The sequence below is a fragment of the Benincasa hispida genome, chromosome 4, assembly GCF_027475165.1.
Source record: "Benincasa hispida cultivar pf3 chromosome 4, pf3_genome.v1.1, whole genome shotgun sequence".
Classification (NCBI taxonomy): Eukaryota; Viridiplantae; Streptophyta; class Magnoliopsida; order Cucurbitales; family Cucurbitaceae; genus Benincasa; species Benincasa hispida.
In genome coordinates this window covers 26,646,386-26,653,551 of record NC_143481.1, presented here as the reverse complement: position 1 = coordinate 26,653,551, position 7,166 = coordinate 26,646,386, and positions in this window count along the sequence as shown.

The window sequence follows — 7,166 nt, the reverse complement described above, 5'->3', positions numbered from 1 at the left end:
AAAGTCTGTTGAAATCTGTACTCACTTTTATAGTAGCCTTCGGCGCTTGAAGTCACGCTACTGTCGTGGGCCCCACTTACCAACGCCTTTTATTGCCTCCGGCCACGTTCGCTCACTACACGCGCCTCTTATTCAAATGAGATACACGCGTCTTCTTTTTTCGAATAAGTATTTGAAATATTCACATACTCAATTTTTTGAAAACATGGATGTTTAATTAGGGTGTCTTTCCAACCACAATTATTCTAAGACTATAATAACTATATTTTGTTAGAGTAATACTATTTTATATTTTTCAATTAGTATTAGTTAACACTATTTTAAAACTCACATTTGTTATTATATACACAATTTGCTACCGTTTTTATTATTTTACATTTATCATCTTTTTATTATTTACTACCGTGCTTACTATTTCCTTCTGAACCTCAAACACATATTAGTATAACTCAAACTAAAATAATTTGTACCCTAAATACAAATTATTATAACCTAACTATAATAATCTAGGACTATAATAACAAACTATTTGCCCCAAACGCTCTTTAATATTTTTAAAATAACTATAAATTAAATTACAAAATATTTAATTAATAAATAGCTTATATTTTATTAATGGGTTAAAATGCTTATTTCTTATATGAGATTTTTTTTTTTTTTTTTTTTTTCATGTGAGCCTTATTTCTATTGGAGAAGGGCTTCAATAAAAAGGAGATCGTGGGATCAAGTGGACGTTCAAAATTGTGGGATTGATTTGAATATTTAACATTTAAATTAAATTGTATAACGTCTTAACTCTCGAGTCTTAACTATTAGTATCTTAAATTTTTTTAAAAGAAAAAAACTTAAATACTTAAATCAAAAGAAATAGATATGTGAACGATTCAACATGTACTATTTGTCTTAAAAATTTTGTGCATATCTTCATACCATATTATTGAACTAAAAAATCATTAATATATTTTAATAATGGCAACATACTTCTTTGATATTGTTTACATGTACAACTCAATAAGTCTTTCGACAAAAGTCACTTGACTTAAGTGGCACATCTATTTATCTAAATAGAATTTAATTTAATGACATAGTTTTCTATTTTTGAATTTTAAGATTTTTTTTCTTGTTTGAGAAATGATTTAATTAAACGTTTTTAAATACTAAGAGTGGATTTTGAGAATGATAAAATATTAGGTACCAAATTGAAAATTAACATAATTTCGACTCTTTAATTTATTTACCCTTTTTACTTTATCACAAATCTTTTCCGAATTAGTTTGAGCAAGGAGAGAGTGAGTGTTAGGGAAACTAGGATAGATGACCAAAACAAAAGGTCCACATGAAATTTGACCTCAATTTTGAAAACAAATGAAAAATGGCTTTTTGCTTACATCATCCACACTTATGAAATTAGTACACTGTAATCCCTAATTATGGGTATACATGGGTTGGGTGGAGGGTGTCTTTTGGACAAACCTAAAAATTACAACCCAAAAGATCCGAACAAAATCTCCAACCCAACCCAACCCAACCTCAAAATTCAGGTTAGATTGGGTTGAATTATCGGATTATAACTCATTTTTTCTTATTAATTTAAAATATGTAAAATTATCTACAACACATTGCTAATAACTAAATTCTCATACAATTAAAATATTAAAAACCAGTTATCTATGATATTTATTACAAACTTTAAATAAATACAAACATCATAACAATTTTAAAAGAAAAATATTAAAAATTCATAAAATTCATTAACCCAAAATAGTCCAACTTTAAACTAAGAGAAATATATATATATATATATATATAATTCGAGCTGGATTGAGTCAGCTCGCATTTTTACTTAGCCAATCCGAGACCTAACCCAACCCAATAAAAGTAGAAAAAGTTAACTCAACCCAATCCAAGAACAAAACTAACCCGATCCAAACCTAGTTTGGGTTGGTAGTATGGATTGTTCAGGTTGTCATTTTTTTAACATCCTTACCCCTAATGAACTCCTAGGAAAATTACATAGAGCGCCCTTCAAACGAAAAATAACCTCAAGTTTGGAAATCAATGACTTTTGGCCCTTTGCTTATGTCAGCTTCAAATAAATTTACCACTTTAACCCTAAACGGTATACTTCCTCTTCCTTCTTCTTCCATTCATGTTTATTGCATTTTTCTTTTCTTTTTTTCCCCTTTTTCTTTTTGTTTTCTGCATTTTTGTTTTTTATTTTTTATTTTTTGTATGTTTCTTTTCTTCTTGCTTTTCTTCTACTCTTCTCTTCTTCTTCATTTCATTTTCAGCAATTCTCTTCTTCTTCTTCCATTTTTCTGTGTTTTCTTCTTCTCCTTCCTCCTTTTCTCTTGCATTTTTAATTTTTTCTTCGTTTTGTTTTTTCTTCCGCCATCTTCTTCTACCTAAGGAGTGAGATCAAGAATAAGAATCGAGAACCAAGAACGAGTACCAAGAAGCGAGATCTAAAGGGATTTGAATTCCCCGGAGCGGAAGTAGTTGAGGACGGAACTAATAGGATAAACTAATTGAATCTTGAGCATGCTTCTACTGAAATAATATAGAGAGGAAAAGGAAATCGAGACTAACTCTTGAAAAACAAAAACCTTCACATTTCCTCTCGGGTGAAAGATCACGAACCGATCTCCTTCGGTTCTCCCTTTTATAGCAACACGTACACAACAACAAGGTTGGATTCGAACACCACCATAATGTCTTCCTAGATATTCTCGAGGAGAGAGCCACATAGAGTTGTGGCCTTCCGTGGATTAATTTTATTGAAGGGAAGATTGGAAATCTTGAGAGAATTTTTCTTGCAGAGGAGATTAAGAATGAAAAAGAACTCTTTCTATGAAAACAAATTTCAAGTCACCAATCCCTTAACCACTCCTTTGTGTTTCACGTATATGGGAGAAAGGGGATTGAGAGAGTTATCAAAATAATTTCCTCCCATTTTTTTAATTTTCAAAATTCAAAATTGAATCTTTAGTAATAATATATATTAAATAATTTAATATATATCATATCATATAACTATAAACTATAATTTACATTATATCACATATAATATAACCTATAGTTTATTATTCTCTCGTATAACCTATAGTATCAATACGAATCATATTCATATTAATTTTAACTTATAGTTCTTATATGAATCATATTCATATAATAAATATTTGAATCATATTCAAATATTTATTTTTCTCACTAAAACTTTATATTATAATGCATCATATACATTATATTAATTGTATCATATACAACTAATTCAATTTATTAATTTGAACAATTCAAACTAATCCAAAATGAGTTTGATTCTTATTAATTCTTATTGAGCTAACAATGGGACCTTACGGACCTATAGATTGAAGTTTCAATAATACCTAATTAATTAATTAAACTATTTAATTAAATTAATCAATCTTCATTAACTACAAGTCACTCCACTAAAGACCGACAGTCGTACTCTTTACATTATAGATATATTTCTTTGCCCACTGGATATAACCAATCAATAGTGAGTTGACACTTTACAAATTGTTCGCAAATATACTTGGATCAAAATTATCATTTTACCCCTATAGATACATTTAACTTCTTAAGTACCACTGATTTATCTAATGAACAATTAGTCATAATCCAACTATAACTAAACCTCTCTCAGGCCAGAAGAGGGTGTGACGCAACATTGTTCAAGACTCGAAATCAACCCTTAAGGGAGCAATCTATCTACTTACCTTAACAATCGGGAAAGAGTGAATTCCTTTTTGTGTAGTTGTGTTCCCAACTGCCCAATCAAATGAATCCCCAAAAATTAATCTTTTATTTAATTAAATTTAATCATATCAAAATGGAATTCAAAGATTAAACCTATTTTTAATCTCATTAGAAATATTATTAACATAAGTCTAGGTGTAATCAATTTTAAACCATTTAAAATTAATTTAACCTATGTTTGCATACAACTCTTGTTATAGATTTTAATTCAAACTTCATTAACTTATAACACTTATAAAGATTAATGAAATAATTAGAACATATACATGCATCTAATGACATACATAAAAATAAAATAATTACATTTTTCTAAAGTAATGTCATGCTACATGTATTTCCATATTCATTACATAGCATAACAACTATATTATAAAGTAATGGAAAAAAAAATAACAGACATCCATCCTCCACAACTATATATTATATCAATTACAATATAATATGATGCATGGACATGTTATTAATGCATGCATTCATATAATATAACAATTATATTAAATATGATGCACGAGCATGGTTAATAAAATCATGCAACTATATAATATAACACTTATATTAAAAATGATGTATGAAATAATGTTTATCATATGGTGGGATTTTTATACTATATGATATACAATATGCTATATAATCAAATAAATCATACATCACATGTATAAACTAATAAAAGCAACATTAGACCGAAAATTGACATCCTAAACATTAATTAAATTAATATAACCCTTATATTAATTTAATTAATGAAAATAAAAATAATTAAATTAATTATTATAAATTAATAATTAAATAAAGCAAAATTGCCTTCAACTACACACCAGGAGACTCGAAGCTACTATTTGGAAGTGCCTCACGCAGGAGCGAACCGTGCTCGGAGCGTAACGATGTTTGGCACCAGCGTCATTACGTTGACTTTTGCATTGTTGCAGCATTGCTATGCTGGCTTTTGAGTTGACATAGCATAGCTTTACGTTGCATGCAGCACTGCAACACTGCTACTGAGCATAGCTACGCTAGACATTCTGCCTTACAGCATAATGCACGACATCGTTACGTTGTGTGTCACGCTCTAGGGAAGAATGCTTCCTCTGTATCGATCCCTCATCCATTTTGTTCCAAATTTCTCTAAATTAAAGCCGAAAACTCACCACACAAGTGACACGAACTTTTATAAACTCAATTGTAAAAATAAAATGAAAAAAAAATACATTGGATCCTTACAAATCGACTGAATAAAGTAGTAAAGCTAAGCCAATTTTCGAAACATCCAAGTGCCAAATTCAACATACATTCATAATACATCAAAAACATCTACCAAAAAAACTTTGAATTGAAGTTCGAAAATGAAAATCAAAGACACAACCTGGCTTTGATATCAATTCAAGAGATTAAAAGTTCCCAAAGTGGAAGCAATTGAATGCATCATGTCTCTAATTTTTTTTTACAGAACATTACAATGTAGAGGGCGGAAACTAAATAGGATAAACCAATTGAATCTTAAGCATGCTTCTACTAAAATAAATAGAGAGGAAAGGGAAATCGAGACTAACCTTTGAAGAACAAAAACCTTCACGTTTCCACTCTACTGAAAGATCACGAATGGATCTCCTCTAGTTCTCCCCTTTACAACAACATGGATGGAATTCGAACACCACTATAATGTTTTCCTCAATATTCTTAAGGAGAGAATCATAGAGAGTTGTGGGCTTCCGTAGATGAATTTTGGTGAAGGGAGGATTGGAAATCTTGAGAGATTTTTTCTTGCAAAGGAGATTAAGAATGAGGGAGAACTCTTTCTATAAAAACCAATTGAATTCTTAATAATAATATATATTAACTAATTTAGTATATATTATATTAAATCATATGTTATATCGTATATGACATATAACCTATAGTTTACATTATATCACATATAATATAGCTTATAGTTTATTATTCTCTCATATAACCTATAGTATTAATATGAATCATATTCATATTAACTTCAACTTGTAGTTTTTATATGAATCATATTCATATAATTAATATTTAAATCATATTAAAATATTTATTTCTCTTACTAAAACTTTATATTATAATGCATCATATACGTTACATTATTATATCATATGCAATTAATTCTCTTTATTAATTTGAACAATTCAAATTAATCCAAAATTAATTTGATTCTCATTAATCCTTATTGAGCTAACAAGGGGACCGTGTGGACCTATAGATTGAAGCTCCAATGATACTTGATTAATTAATTAAACTCTTTAATTAAATTAATCAACCTTCATTAGCTGTCAGTCACTCCACTAAAGACCGACAACTGCACTTTTTGAACAATAGATATATTTTTGTGTCCATTGGACATAACCAATCAACAATGTGTTGACCCTTCACAAATTGCTCGTAAGTATAGTTGGGTTAAAATTATCGTTTTACCATTATAGTTACATCTAACTCCTAAGTACTATTGATCCCTCCAATGAACAATTAGTCATAGTCCAACTATAGTTGAATCCCTTCTTAGGGGAGCCATTTATCTACTTACCCTAACATTCGGGAAGGAGAGAATTCCTCCTTGTGTAGTTGTGTTCTCAACTCCCCAATTAGACGAATTCTCAAAATGGTAGGCATATTGAGTCAGCGAATCTAGCTACTCTCACCCATGCAGATCAAAGAATTACCCTCATAGGCAGGAGTTCACAACTCACTCAGGATTATGGTCAAGTCATTTATGGTCATTTTGGTGAAATATAAGTCTATTATAGCAATGATGTTATAAAAAGAGACTATTCATTTTGTGGTTCGTTCTTATACAAACTCTTTGTATTGGATACCCTCGCTCCCATGTCTCCACATGAATGATCAAGATCAGATCATTTGTAGCACTTTAAATAATTGTAACAACTATAAAGCGGTTTGTGTCCATAGTGTCACCAGGATAAGGTACCTAGTCTTATCTATCTACTACAAAGGTTATTATTTAAACATGATCTACTTGTATGTCTCCACATACATGTTTAGTAACCTTGAATCTTAGTTTATTGGTTTTGGGTTAATACAAGTAAATATCAAATAAAATAATATTTATTTTATTAAATAAATAATATGTTTGTACAATACAATTTACGAACTACAAGACCATGAGATTTAGGACATCTATTTCAACAAGATTGAGAATCGAGAATCGAAGAAAAGCGTTGATAAGGGAAAAAGTTGGAAAAGCGAGAAGTGAGAAACGAGATCAAGAATATAGAAGCGATATCGAGAAGCGAGATTAATTTTGCTCTCAATCCATTTGCAGGTTGAATCGGTAATTTCATAGTGCGCTTATGTTAGCAGAAGGTTGAATTTCATTCGATTTCAAATCGTGGGCCGAATTTCATTTACATCCTTGT